Raw genomic sequence first — 15,702 nt, forward strand, 5'->3', positions numbered from 1 at the left:
GGCTAAACTAGAACTAGACTAGAACTATTCCTAATTGTGCTGGAAATAAATGCGAAATAGAAGTGGTATTGATTCGATTGATGATTACAAATTGGTCGTATACCTCTCTATTTATAGAGGAGGGGGGCTGGACCCTTTACAAACAAACTTCCCGAGCTAATTCCGAGAATCTAGCCAACAAACACAGCAAAAAACTCGGAACCCTAATCTGTTCTGCGCACGCGCGGACCGTCCGGCCCACAGGCGCGGACCGTCCACCCTCTCTTTTTGGTGTCGAACATATGCCCCCTACCTTTTGGTGGAGCTGAGCGAACCAAAAGCAACTAACTCGATGCATCACATCGGTTTTCTTAGGCATCTTGCCACTTACTAGGATGGTACGCAGTGGCCTTGGTCCTGATGGTTGACTCAACGGACGTGACCCCTTTAGTTTTGATCGAATTGTCAGTCCCAACACCGCCGAGCGTCATACTGGTCCTGACCAATTCGTCACCTTGCTTTCCTAATTTTCTAAATGTTCTGGCGTAGTCTCGTAGTCGACCAGGTCTTCTCTTTGCAGGTCGTCTTCCTCCATGGGTGTTGGTACGTCGTTGCAGGTGTCATGGTGTATTGCGGATGATTCGGCCTCAGGGGTCGGACGGTCCGCGTCCTGTACGTTTGGTCCGGTATTTATAGCCGGACTGTCTGCCATACCTGCAAAGAGCTGCACAGTTGTTGTTTTATTTTCTATCTTTGTGGCCGTTTGATTTTCCTCAACGGCCTTTGGTCTCTATCTCTTTTGCGGTGGTGTATACTGTTGATGTGTGTCATTGAATATTTTTTCCGCCTCCTTCTCCTGATTCTCCTTTGCTCTAAGGCGCTGTAATTTTCGCTTTTGCGATCGTGTCAATCCCTATGGGCACCATCGGGGCATGGAGTATTTTGGATCGACTGTTTTGTCGACAGTCGTTCCTTCTTTTTTGTTTGTGTTGGCCGATTCACCAAAAATTATCGGCCCTTCATTATTTTGTTGTACGACGACATCTGTCGTTCCTATTTTAATGATGTCTCCTTTTTCGTACTGTTGGAGGTTGTAGCTGTATGCCCCCCTGCCGGATTAGTCAGCCTTTGGGGCCGAGTTGTTCGGCAATCTTGCTAGGCCTGTGCTCGTGGACCAGATTGAGGGGCTCTCAATCAGTCTTGTACTGGAGGTGTCAACCTATTGAATGCAGATGTTTGGGGTGCCCCCAAGCGGGGTACTGTGGCATCCCAAATGGGTATGGTGGCATGCCCCGCATTTGATTTGGGACATATGGTGGAGGTATGTATGTGTATGGATATGGCATACGTGGATATGGTGGTGGAGGTGTCCATGCAGGTACGTTAGGTCTTAACTGAACATTATGACCTCCCGTCCTTTCCGATTGGTGTGGAGGTCCAATCGGCCTAACCTGCCATCGCACCTGGGTGGGTAAGAGAGGTCGCTTTGGTGGCCGGTCGCTGGGGCCAGCCTTCTTTTTCACATATTTAGACAATAATTGATCAAAGGTCGGGCTAGATTTTACCAACCGACCAGTTGCCTTGAACATGTTAGTTTTCCACGTACCTATTTCTGGTCGTCGTGGTTTGAAGGTATGTGGTCGCCTTGGTTCTTCGGCGTTGCCGGATCGTCCGCTGGAACGCTCCAGACCGTCTGGCGATGTCACGGACCATCCGCGATGCGTAGTATGGGTTCTTGCGCATGTCCCCTTGTCTGCACTTGCCCTCCAGTGCCGGAGTTTGTGATGGTCACCTTCAGTGTCTCGCCTCCATCAGGAGTCTTTTCGGCCACCACTTTCCTGCAAGCAATTTTGTTGTTTCCATCGGCCTCCCGTGCGTTACCGATGATGACTTCTTTGTCTTTGCCCTTATCGGCTGTGCTGGACCGAATTAGGACCTTTTTGCCATTGAAATCGATCATATTCATTGGAAAGGGCTCCCTGTCCTCCTGAAATTTCAATCGTCCATCATTAATGGCCGATTGGATTTGTCGTCGGAACACATTACAATCATTAGTGGCATGGGAAAATGAGTTGTGCCACTTGCAATATGCGCGACGCTTTAGTTCGTCGGCAGGTGGAACGATATAATCAATCTTAATGTTACCATTTTTTAGTAATTCATCAAATATCTTATCACATTTGCCAACATTAAATGTAAATTTAATCTCCTCCTGCCGTTTCTTTTGAACTGGCTGCAAGGAGGAGCAAGCCGAAGATTTGGCCTGCTCTGGCCAAACTATTTCGGCAGTGTAAATTTCCTTTGGTTCACCGTCCGAACTACTTTGACTGTGTTCTACTATATGGACATTATGATGAACCGTTTTGACTAGTTCTTTGCTTCGGCTTTCACAAGCCGAAGCTCTTTGATGTAATTGTGCTAGCGTAAAGAACTGGATGCCTTCTAATTTCTCTTTTAAATAATAGCGCAATCCATCAAAGGTTATTCCCGCCAGTTGTTTATCTGTTAAATTAATTTGAAAGCATCGGTTTCTCGTATCCCGTAATCTCCAGATGTAATCACTAATCGATTCATCCTTTTCTTGTCGTAGGGCTACTAAGTCTACTAAATCTAGCTCATAATTGCCAGAGAAGAAATGTTCATGAAATTTTTGTTCTAGATCTCCCCACGACAAAATGGAGTTAGGAGGGAGCGTGGCATACCATGTGAATGCAGTTCCTGTTAAAGATAATGAAAATAAACGTACACGGAATCCTTCGGTGTTGGCTAATTCTCCTAACTGTGCTAAGAACTGGTCTATGTGCTCACATGTGCTCTTTTCTTGGTCACCCGAAAACTTTGTGAATTCAGGTATTCTGGACCCTTATGGGTATGGGAGCCGATCAAACTGGCTATCATAAGGTCTCTGATATGACTACCCCCCGGGGACTATACTAACTCCGAGCTTATCTCGAAACGCCCCAGCTATTTCCTCCCTTACTATATCGATAGCAGCCGGTGGGAGACCACCGACTCTTTGATCCAATATGGGTGAGTTTGTTTGGATGTTGGTATGTTGTTTTCCTCCCCATTGGTTTGGGTTTTGCGGCGCGTTAATGCATGCCCTATGAGGTTCATAGGACTGGCCATTCCTTTCTGGCCTTCTAGGGGCCGGAAAGTACTCACTCTCACGGGTTTGATAGATTATATTATGGTGCTGGTGTGTCATATGTGAGATGGGGAGTCTAGCTGGGACGGATACAGAGTTGGATATCCATCCTCCTTAAAAAAACTCTGTGCCGGACCGTTCGGTTAAATACGCGGACCGTCTGGCCCCGTGCGCGGACTGTCCGGCCATGTGGCCGAACCGTCCGACATTATATTTGGACTGTCTGGCGCCATACGCAGACGGTCCGAATGGGCTATCTAGGGTTTGCACGGCATGTGGCGGCTTGGGTGCAGGTCTCGGTAATTCGCTTCTAAAAATGGGATCGGCCGCGCGCTGGCCCGGACGGTCCGTGCCCACGTGCGGACGGTCCAGACATGCGCATATCAGCAAATTTATAGCCGATGTGCGTGGGAGGCTGTCGTTGCCTAGGGTACATGTCCATCGGCATCCCATAAAGGGGTTGTGACTGGTCGTGACAACCTGTAGCCGATGAATTATGTGTGTACTCCCTCAATTCAACCTCGTGCGAAGGAAGATTTGCCATAGTAGACTTATCAAGCACACGCACTAGCCTTTCATGATCATTTTGTATATCCCCTACGATACGTTGCAATTGTTCTCGCTGTTCGTCTATGTAAGCTTTAAGAGATTGGAGTTCGTTGGTGCTACTTACATTGGGGGTAATCGTAGTAGGTCGGAGCGAAGCTAGATCTGTCGCCCGTTGCCGAACGACTTTGTTGTTCCTGTCCACTTTGAAGTCGGCCAGGAACTTCGCATTTGCTTCTTGGATCAGCTGCTCCTGGCGCTCCTCGAACAGGAGCTGTTCTTCAGCCGGCAAGGTTTCCCAGGTCGGTGTGATGATATTGCTGGTGGAAACTTCAGAGCTATCCTTTGAACCGGCCATTGAGGGCCGATTTGATGCGTCTATATTCGCTGTCCTCAGCAGATTCGCCAAAAAGTATGTTGACGCCTTTTTGGAGCGCCAAACACCCAACAAGAACCGTGGCAGTGCTCTCTGGTCAGGCGCGGACGGTCTGCGGCCTGGGGCCGGACGGTCCGCAACCTGGCGTAGGGGCTAGGGTCTCCTGCCTGACGACCGGACGGTCCGCACCCTGGGGCCGGATGGTCCGCGCGTGCGCAGGGACGGCGGAAGATCGCCGGTGGCGCCTGGATCTCGCTCCCGGGAGAGACCCCGTCGGGGAGGAGAGATCCTAGGAGTTGTCTAGGCTCGAGCCGGCCGACCTAGACTCCTCTAATCGGCGTAGAGTCGAAGAGAGGCGAAGAATTTAGGGATCGAGAGGCTAAACTAGAACTAGACTAGAACTACTCCTAATTGTGCTGGAAATAAATGCGAAATAAAAGTGGTATTGATTCAATTGATGATTACAAATCGGCTGTATACCTCTCTATTTATAGAGGAGAGGGGCTGGACCCTTTACAAACAAACTTCTCGAGCTAATTCCGAGAATCTAGCCAAAAAACACAGCAATAAAACTCGGAACCCTAATCTGTTCTGCGCACGCGCAGACCGTCCGGCCCATCGGACCGTCCGGCCTCAGGGCCGGACCGTCCGCCCTCTCTTTTTGGTGTCGAACAATGAGGCTTCCCTATATTGTGTTCCGCAGCTTCTGGCTTGACGCTTTGGTACAACTGAATTCCAGATACCACCCAAGCTCATCTAGCTTATGCCAACGTCCTTGATATCTAAGGACATTTCCACCCTCTGGTTGCTCTTCCTCTTTCCAAGTATTTGTCCACTATTTAAATTGTATCCTACTCCGCACACATGCATATCTCATACTTCTGATTTATGACAGCACGTGCTCTGTACAGCAAACGTGCAATCATAATTCAGAAGCTGTACCTCATAATAAGTTCACGATCATAATTCATGGTTGCAGGCAATGCCTGTTGCATGATCGTGAACTTAGATGCTAGTAGCATGTGGACACATTTATATTTCTACTTCAAGTTGTACTTTTGAGTTAGGATTTGCCCAGCTTTCGATGAATAATTTAATTAAGAGATCACTTGGGATCTGGCGGTAAAGAGTATGTGGAAGCAGAGCGTCATGAATTTCAGCTCACTGAATCATTAGGTTACATTTATATGTAGCACAAGTGACCCACTGCCTTTCGCAGCAAAGAAGCTTGATGACTGCAAATTACAGTTGGAAAGTTTTCTATTATAATGTAATGTAAAGATTATCAGGTCCATCAAAAACGTTCATAGAGGAAGGATAACCCCTTGACCTGAACCCAGCAGGTCATATGATTTCAATTGCGACATACATAGTGTTTGCAACTAAGAAAGAGAAAAGGATAAACGGAGGCATTCTATTACAGAAGCCATCATGGATATCTAATCTCTCATTTTGTACCAGTAATCATATATATATTTTTTAGATAATGTACCAGTAGTCATATATAAATCAGGCTGATCCAAGAATTGACATAAAATGCTTGACATAACATTACAATATACTCAAAAGGATGTTTCTCGCGAACCACATTTTTTCACACACGAAGAAACTCATTTTTATTACCAGCATAACAGAAATATAGAGTTTATGAAAAGAGAAGACACTAAACCTCAGTCCACTACCCGTTTAACCTAGAAGAAACTAACGCTCTAACTCAGAGCCTAACCTACCTCTCAAACATAAGAGAAAAACGAACTGTGTCAATCAGAGGTAGTTCCAGAACATTAAAGACTGTTGTAACCAGAACACAACTGAAAAAGCATCCTCGCTATTCCCAACACCTTCCAAGTCTATACGACTCATGCCGATGCCTATCACTCGCATTTTTAGCTGTTGTAGGCTTGTATACACTAATCTCACTCACTTGCTTTTCAGGATACAACCATGGTATGCTTGTTCGGTATACAATCACACAGACGCAGAATACGACAAGAGAGAAAGTAGATGGAGAGGCTCTCGATGTTTCCCAAGGCTACATTGTACTACTTTGCATTGGGGTTTGCACGCACAACTGAGCTCCACAGCTCCTGTGTTCTGGACTTCTGGTACTTTTTAGCTGTTGCAGCCAGCATGTGGTGGTAAATGACCATTGCGTTTGCCGGTATATACAATAGTTTGCTTATCTTTATTATTATCTCAAACATTTCTTTAATGGATGGGCATGAGACTATGTCCATCGAGATGGGAGTTCGGTAGCCACCTTAGGTCTTGTTCGGTTAATCCTGTTACCCATGGATTGAATGGAATTGGAAAAAATTAAGAAAGCGTTTGACTTACTTGGGATTTAAACCCACCCAATCCCACTCAATCCACATGGATTGGAAGCTAACCGAACAAGCCCTTATATGGCACGAAAGGAAAAGATTGTTACACTAAAGGGTTGTTTGGTTTGAGAGACTAAAGATTAGTCCTTCTATTTTAGTCCCTAAATTACCAAACGGTGGGACTAAAATTAAAACTAAACTGTTTTAGTCTCTAATCTCTTAAAGGGTGACTAAAAGAGACTAAACCATATAAATTCTATTTTTTACCCCTCCTTTATTTCAGTTGCACTAATTGCGGGAGAATGCTAAGGGGTATTTTAGTCATCTTATTATTTATTTAATATGTTTTGAATAGTTTTAGTCCCTAGAACCAAACAGGGTAGAGACTAAACTTTAGTTTCCTAACTAAACTTTAGTCCCTGGACTAAAGGAACCAAACGGAGCCTAACACTAAGGTTTGGAAGGAAGGGGATTGTAGGAGCTAAAATCCTCTTACTACTCAAAATTGAATAGCTAGGGGATTTAAACCACTTCTATCCCCTTTCTCCCAAACAAGCCTTAAAAGAATCGCTAAAGGTTCATGCGATCCCGCCACAATCTAGGCCTCCACTTCATTTTTGATCTAGGACATTAGGCCTAAAGTTGAAGTTTAGGGAAATAAATTGTGGTAGACTAACAAAGTGGCTTTAGCTCTTAGACATTGAAAATTGTATTATTTATCAGGAACACACTAAGAAACGTTGTTCATTATCTTGGGCACACCGCATCAATTAAAATTTTCATTTTCAGTAGGACTTTATCTGCAAAATTTTTCCTTAAATGGAAATTTTTATTGTATAACCAACTTTTTTAGTATATTCTAGATAAACAATACCATTTCTACTCTCTATGAGCTAAATCCACTCTTTGTTAGTGTGTCACAGATGTTTCTCCCTGACACGATGGATTGCCCATAACCACTCACAAAAATGACATGGGTATCCCACAATTACCACCTAGAGATGACCAAGCTTTCAATCACCAACAAGTCATCTAGACGATGTCAATCACCAAGAGTAACAAGCACAAATTCTCACTTCACCAAATCAAGCCTGATAAGAAGAGTGGATGCATAGTTACACAATAATAGAATCCTTAATCTTTAATTAGAAAATTCAAACCACTCCAATAGGACAAACCACTCTCTTTGACACAAATGAGTGTAGATGTATCTTTTAAAATGCCAAGAGAGACTCAATGCACAAGATGGAAGGGTATTTACAGCCTCATTGTGAGAAACTAGTCGTTGCCCCTCCAATAAGCACAAACATGTGCATCGGTCATATCCAAACCATTTCAAGCCTCGGTACTGGATAGTTGTGGTACATCTCCAATGGCTAGTTCAAACACTAGCTGTTAACAATATGACACATCCGATGAGGATGTTTGGTGCTCACCAAACACATTTGATGACTACATCACCCCTGAGGTTCAAACTACAAATCAACCTCTCTGGTCAAATGGTGAAACACAAACTACTTTCTCAGTTCATAAATATAAGGACTTTAACATTTTCTCAGTTATTCTCAGTTCATAAATGTAATGTTCATAATGTTTGGTGCTCACCAAACACATTTGATGACCACACTTGAGCTAGACAACACATCAACGATGAGTACACGGGTGGAAAATACCATGACATAACTAGAGGCGGATAAGCAAGCGACATTTGTCGCGTGACCTTTCGAGCCAGTTTTATCGTCCTTTGCCTCTGCACAGGTCGCTTCCTTCCAGCAGACGACTTTGATTGTCTTGCTCGCCGATTGTGTGAAATGTTCCTTTTATTCATATATTTAGAGAGAAGTTGATCGAACGTATGACTAGATTTAGCAGACTTACCCAAAGCCTTGTCTCGATCCTGCTTATCTGTCCCGTTCACCTTTGTTGCATGGGTTGTCGATCTGTGTCTAACAATATTAGATTGTCTGATTATAAGTATCAAACTATTTAAACCATCAGACTGTTTGATGATAGCCACTTCATTATCCGATGTATGTCGGCTAGGAGAACTCTGCCAATGTATTATTTTATCTTTCTTCCCGATGCTTCTGGTCTTATTAGTGGTGCTTATAGTTCCTTTCTTGCTTGGAGCCTTATGAGTAGCCACTCCTCGTGATGGATTCGACGTGCGAGGATCACCGATTACTACGCTCTTGCCCTTGTGGTCGAATTATGATGTTCTTGCCATTCATCTCATGTGTATTGATGGGGAACGACTATCTACCAATTTGTATTTCTTGAAAAAACAACCAGCCTTCATTTATATCTTCTGACGAAAAGCATTGCAATCATTGGTGGCATGAGAAAATGAGTTATGCCATTTACAATAAGCACCCCTTTTTAATTCATTTGTCGGGGGAATTGTGTGAGACAGTATAGTATTGCTGCTCTTAAGTAATTCATCAAATATCTTTTCACACTTAGCAACATTAAATGTGAACTTAACTTCTCCTTGTTGGTTCTTTTGAATCGGTTGTAGAGAAGAGCAAACAAAAAGTTTGGCCTTAGCAGGACAAATATGCTCAGTGACATGTATCTCTTTTGGCTCATCATCTGAGCTACTACTGTCACGATGCTCATCATGACAAGATAGTTCTTTTCTTTGGCTTTCGTAAGCCAAAGCCCGTTGATGCAAGTGAGTTAGCAAAAAGAACTAGGTGACATCTAGTTTTTCTTTCAAGTATGGACATAACCCATTAATAGTCAACCCTGCTAGCTACTTTTCTATCATATGGATCTAAAAACATCGGCTTCTAGTATCCCTGAACCTTCGGAGATAATCATTAATTGATTCATCATCCCCTTGCTGGAGTGATGCTTGATCAACAAAATCTAACCCGTAATCCCCAGAGAAAAAGAGTTAATGATACTTATGCTCTAGAACATCCTAGAAATTAACTGAGTTAGGAGGCAAGACATCGTACAAAGCAAATGTAGTGCTAGTAATGGATAATGAGAATAGGCAAACACGAGAAGCTTCTATGTTGGTCAATTCCCCCAATTGTGCTTGGAATTAGTCCTCCTGTTCGTGAGTGCTTCTACTGCCCTTGCTCGAGAATTTGGAGAAATTTGGGACAATAGACCCCAGAGAGTACGAAATGGTGTCCCATCAAGGGTCGTATGGACTCTGATAGGACTGTCTTAGGTAGGACACATTGTGACACCTAATTTATCATGAAATAGTTCGACCGTTTCCTCCCGAAGTTTATCTATTGTGGATGATGGTAACCCATCGGTCGTTGGGACGTGGGGGTCAGGTGAACCTTTACCATTATGCCAGCCTTCTGCCGAGGACAATCAAAGTTGTCCTCCGGTATAGACCCCCCAAGGCACATCATCCCACGATTGTCTAGTATGGGGTAACCTCTTTGGTCGCTTGGGGCCAAAAAAAATTGGTCTCTTGTATGGGTGGTGGCATGCTGCGACTTTGATGTGTCCCAGGCGGAAAGAGGTGTGGCGACTATGGTGCGTGGAAAAGCTAGGTGTCATGCATAACACCTTGTTCTGAATATGTGTATCCAGATGATCTGACCTGAGTGGCTAGACAATACAGTATGACACTGGATGGTCCAACATAAGGAGCTGAATGGTCCACGATAGGGCCTGACACTCTGTGTCTATGCCCAGACTGTGTGGTCATGCTCTGCATCGCCACCCTATCATACTGTGGGCTCGGTGCAGCATCGGACAGTCCAACATGAAGTGTCGAACGGTCCACATTGGGACAGGACAGTGCAAGATCGTACCCAGACTGTCTAGCCATGCTTAGTGCCACAAGTCCATCGTGTAGCAAAGGTGGTGGTGATGGTTGCCTTATATACGAGTTCATCGGCATACTATATAATGGTTGGCTCTATGGGGATCCGATTGTTGTCGATGTGTTGGGTGCAACTATTTCGACGCTCAGATCATGCGAAGGAAAGCGAGGTGAAAGGGAATTAGGCTTACACCTTTTTCCTAATTGATTTTGGTGGTTGAATTGCCCAACACAAATAATTGGACTAACTAGTTTGCTCTAGATTATGAGTTCTACAGGTGCCAAAGGTTCACAACAAACCAATAAAAAGACCGAAAAAGGATTCAAATATAGAGAGCAAAAGTCAGCCGAAGTGTGCCCTGGTCTGGTGCACCGGACAGTGTCCGGTGCACCAGGGACTCCAACTCCGAACTGCTCACCTTCGGGAATTCTAGAGGCCGCTCCGCTATAATTCACCAGACTGTCCGGTGGATCACCAGACAGTGTCCGGTGGCGCACCGGACTGTCCGGTGTGCCAGCGGAGCAACGGCTACTTCGCGCCAACGGTCGTCTGCAGAAGGCATTAAATGCGATACAGTGCGCGCTAGAGTTAGAGAAGAGCCAGATGGCGCACCGGACAGTGAACAGTGCCTGTCCGGTGCACCACCGGACTGTCCGGTGGCCCAGAAGACAGAAGCTCCAACGGTCGGAATCCAACGGCTTGGTGACGTGGCAGGCGCACCGGACAGTGTCCGGTGGCGCACCGGACTGTCCGGTGCGCCATGCGACAGCAGCCTTCACCAAACGGCTAGTTTGGTGGTTGGGGCTATAAATACCCCCAACCACCCACCATTCATTGCATCCAAGTTTTCTGACTTCCCACACCTTACAAGAGCTATAACATTCAATACAAGACACACCAAAGAGATCAAATCCTCTCCCAAGTCCTTAGTTCATTCCAAATCAAATAGTGACTAGTGAGAGAGTGACTTGTGTTCATTTGAGCTCTTGCGCTTGGATTGCTTCTTTTTCTCATTCTTTCTTGTGATCAACTCAATTGTAACCGAGGCAAGAGACACCAATTGTGTGGTGGTCCTTGTGGGGACTTCGTGTCCCGTTTGATTGAGAAGAGAAGCTCGCTCGGTCTAAGTGACTGTTTGAGAGAGGGAAAGGGTTGAAAGAGACCCGGTCTTTGTGACCACCTCAACGGGGAGTAGGTTTGCAAGAACCGAACCTCGGTAAAACAAATCCTTGTGTCTCACTCTTTATTTGCTTGCGATTTGTTTTTCACCCTCTCTCTCGGACTCGTTCATATTTCTAACGCTAACCCGGCTTGTAGTTGTGCTTAAGTTTATAAATTTCAGATTCGCTCTATTCACCCCCCCTCTAGGCGACTTTCAATTGGTATCAGAGCCCGGGCTTCATTAGAGCTTAACCGCTCGAAGTGATGTCGGGAGATCACGCCAAGAAGATGGTGATCGGCGGTGAGAAGTCCGCTACAAGCCACGGGAAGGCTCCATCAAGGGAGTCCGCCAACAAGAAGAAGGATGGATCCCCTTCACGCATTCGATCGCACAAGAGTGGCGAGAAGAAGAAGAAAATGAAGAAAGTGGTCTACTACGAGACCGACTCTTCATCGCCCTCTACATCCGGATCCAACTCCGCGTCCGTCACTTCTAAGCGCCAAGAGCGCAAGAAGTATAGTAAGATCCCCCTACGCTATCCTCGCATTCCTAAGCATACTCCATTACTTTCCGTCCCATTAGGCAAACCAGCGACATTTGACGGTGAAGATTATTCTAGGTGGAGTGATATGATGAGATATCACCTAACCTCACTCCACAAAAGCATATGGGATGTTGTTGAGTTTGGTGTACAGGTACCATCCGTAGGGGATGAAGATTATGATGAGGACGAGGTGGCCCAAATCGTGCACTTCAACTCCCAAGCCACCACTATACTCCTCACCTCTCTAAGTCGAGAGGAGTATAACAAGGTGCAAGGATTGAAGAGCGCCAAGGAGATTTGGGACGTACTCAAGACCGCGCACGAAGGAGACGAGGTGACAAAAATCACCAAGCGGGAGACGATCGAGGGGGAGCTCGGTTGCTTCCGGCTTCGCCAAGGGAAGGAGCCACAAGAGATGTACAACCGGCTCAAGACCTTGGTGAACCAAGTGCGCAACCTCGGGAGAACCAAATGGGATGACCATGAAATGGTCAAGGTTATTCTTAGATCACTCGTTTTTCTTAACCCTACGCAAGTTCAATTAATACGTGGTGATCCTAGAAACACACTAATGTCTCCTGAGGAGGTAATAGGAAAATTTGTGAGCTTTGAGTTGATGATCAATGGCTCAAATAAAATCATCGAGCAAGATGCATCCTCCACGCCCGAGGCACAACCGGTCGCATTCAAGGCAACGGAGGAGAAGAAGGAAGAGTCTACATCAAGTAGACTCCCCATTGACGCATCCAAGCTCGACAACGAGGAGATGGCGCTCATCATCAAGAGCTTCCGCCAAATCCTCAAGCAAAGGAGGGGGAAGGACTACAAATCCCGCTCCAAGAAAGTGTGCTACAAGTGTGGTAAGCCCGGTCACTTTATTGCAAAATGTCCTTTATCAAGTGACAGTGACAGGGATAACGACAAGAAGGGCAAGAGGAGAGAAAAGAAGAGGTACTATAAGAAGAAGGGCGGCGATGCCCATGTGTGCCGCGAGTGGAACTCCGACGAGAGCTCCTCCGACTCCTCCTCCGACGAGGACGCCGCCAACATCGCCGTCACCAAAGGACTCCTCTTCCCCAATGTCGGCCACAAGTGCCTCATGGCAAAGGACGGCAATAGGAAGAAGGTAAAATCAAGATCCTCCACAAAATATGCATCCTCTAGTGATGAAGATAATTCTAGTGATGAGGAGGATAATTTGCGCACCCTTTTTGCCAACCTAAACATGCAACAAAAGGAAAAATTAAATGAATTAATTAGTGCTATTCATGAGAAGGATGAACTCTTGGATTCTCAAGAGGACTTCCTAATTAAAGAAAACAAGAAGCATGTTAAGGTTAAAAATGCTTATGCTCTAGAAGTAGAGAAATGTGAAAAACTATCTAGTGAGCTAAGCACTTGCCATGATATTATTGCCAACCTTAGAAATGAAAATGCTAAAATAATTGCTAAGGTTGATTCAAATGTTTGTGATGTTTCAATTCCCAATCTTAGAGATGATAATGTTAGTTTACTTGCTAAGATTGAAGAATTGAATGTCTCTCTTGCTAGCCTTAGAAATGAGAATGAAAAATTAATTGCTAAGGATAAAGACTTAGATGTTTTCAACGTTAACATTTCCAATCTTAGAAGTGAAAATGACATTTTACATGCTAAGATTGTTGAACTAAAATCTTGCAAACCCTCTACATCTAACGTTGAGCATGTTTCCATTTGCACTAGATGTACAGATATTAATGTTGATGCTATTCATGATCACCTAGCTTTAATTAAGAAACAAAATGATCACATAGCTCAACTTAATGCCAAAATTAATGAGCATGACTTAGAAAATGAAAAATTTTAATTTGCTAGAAGCATGCTCTATAGTGGGAGACGCCCTGGCATCAAGGATGGCATTGGCTTCCAAAAGGGAGACAATGTGTCACACCCGTTTCCCAAGGGCAGAGCCGGGTGCATCGCATATGTGTGCCAGGATCTATTTCCACACATATGTTGACGTCACAAGTGTAATATATCAAAAGGACAATGCATAAAAGCGTAAATAACGATTATATTAACATATTACACTTCGAACAGACAATATGTCTTAACCTTTATTCATCAAAGTACAGCGAAACAAGGACATCCATCCACAGGAAGATGACCGGGGGTATCACTAGACTAGCATCCATGGAGCTCAGCATCATATCTTCGTCTGCAAACTTCTGATCAAAATTAAGCAAGGGTGAGCTCACTTATGGTCGGGGCTCAGCAAGTGGGGGAAAAACTAATGCAAGGTAACAAGGTGAGGCTGAGGTTGAGCAGTAAGCATTTTAGTTGGTCAACATTTTATTAACAACACCTGTCTTACTAATAAGTGTGAATCCCAAGTATTCCCATTAAGCAAAGGTACAAGAGTATATCAAAAACACTTAAGTGAAACCACTTAAGCAAACCATTGGCAGATCATCAGATCTCGATTTATTTCCATCTTCAAGTTCAATTATCATGTGAGGAGTCCAGGCTGCTCATAACCATGAGCACGACTGATATATCAGTTTTACACTCTGCAGAGGTGGCGCATCTTTACCCATGAGTCGCGATTCCCTTCTAGCCCGGGTTAGCTAGACCCGTATTCACTTCCGAGGTGAATGGCCAGGGTCTCACTACGAGGCTTCTCCCTAGAGTCCTCATTACGCAAATGCTGGAAATGGTCAAATTGCATAAGGCACACCTACCGTAACCAACTTATAGTCCAGACTACAGGGTAAAGCTTTGGGAACTATGCCCGTATCCAATCTGCCTGAGCCGGAACTATAAGAGCTTGCCAGATGCCCCCGTTCCTGTCGACCACGACCAGCACCCAACATAAGACTTCCCTAGTTATTTAGCCAAGACCAGAGCCATGATAGTTCTCATGGTAGCACTGTTTTCCCGGGTGGTCACTCCATGTTCCAATTAATATGCAATAATCTTGTTTAACCATCGGGTTAACAACAATAATGTAAACTTACCATTTGGAACATTAATATCATAAGCGGGAGTGACTGCATAAAGTTAAGTTGTAGCAATAGCATAGCTACGAAGGTAAAGTATAATTCCCAAGTTTGATCAAGGAATAAGGTTGGAAAGGTTATCTAAATAGGTAACCCATCAAATTATGCATATATATCCAAAAGAGTAAACTTTATTAAATGTATTGTTTGGGATCAAACAGAGTATGCAGAGGGAGAAGTCCACTTGCCTTGCTTACTGAAAACTTGAGGTTCTTCCACGGATCGGAATAGATCTTGATTCTTAACTACTAGATCAACCACTGAATATCAAACAAACAACAAGAAACAAACACCACTTAATAACATACAACATTCACCATACATAAAGCTAAAAGAAAGCATAACGAAAAGAGTGTTCGCTTTTCAAAAACATTACACGCAAGGGTTATAATAAAAAGGTATTCTTTTCAAACATGTGATCTATACTTTATAAAATAAAACATGAGCTTATAAATGTCTTAGTTACAATATACAAATATTGGGTTCATCAAATTAATCCTTTATAAAACGTCATATGTGATATGTCTAAGATTAAGGGTTTATAAGACGGTAAAACACGTTATAACGATATAAATCCTTTTTAACCTTTTAGAGAAGATATATGTTATATATCTAAGGTTAATGTGTTATGAAATACATTATTAATTTTAGAAGCATTATAGAACGTATTATAAATCATTGTTAAACCTTCACTAATGACAAATTAAGATATAAGTCTAAATAGATTTTATGTGAAAAGATCATTATTATTAAACACCTATTTATGGAAAGTTATGATATATGCTTTA

Source organism: Zea mays, chromosome 2 (assembly GCF_902167145.1).
Source record: "Zea mays cultivar B73 chromosome 2, Zm-B73-REFERENCE-NAM-5.0, whole genome shotgun sequence".
NCBI lineage: Eukaryota > Viridiplantae > Streptophyta > Magnoliopsida > Poales > Poaceae > Zea > Zea mays.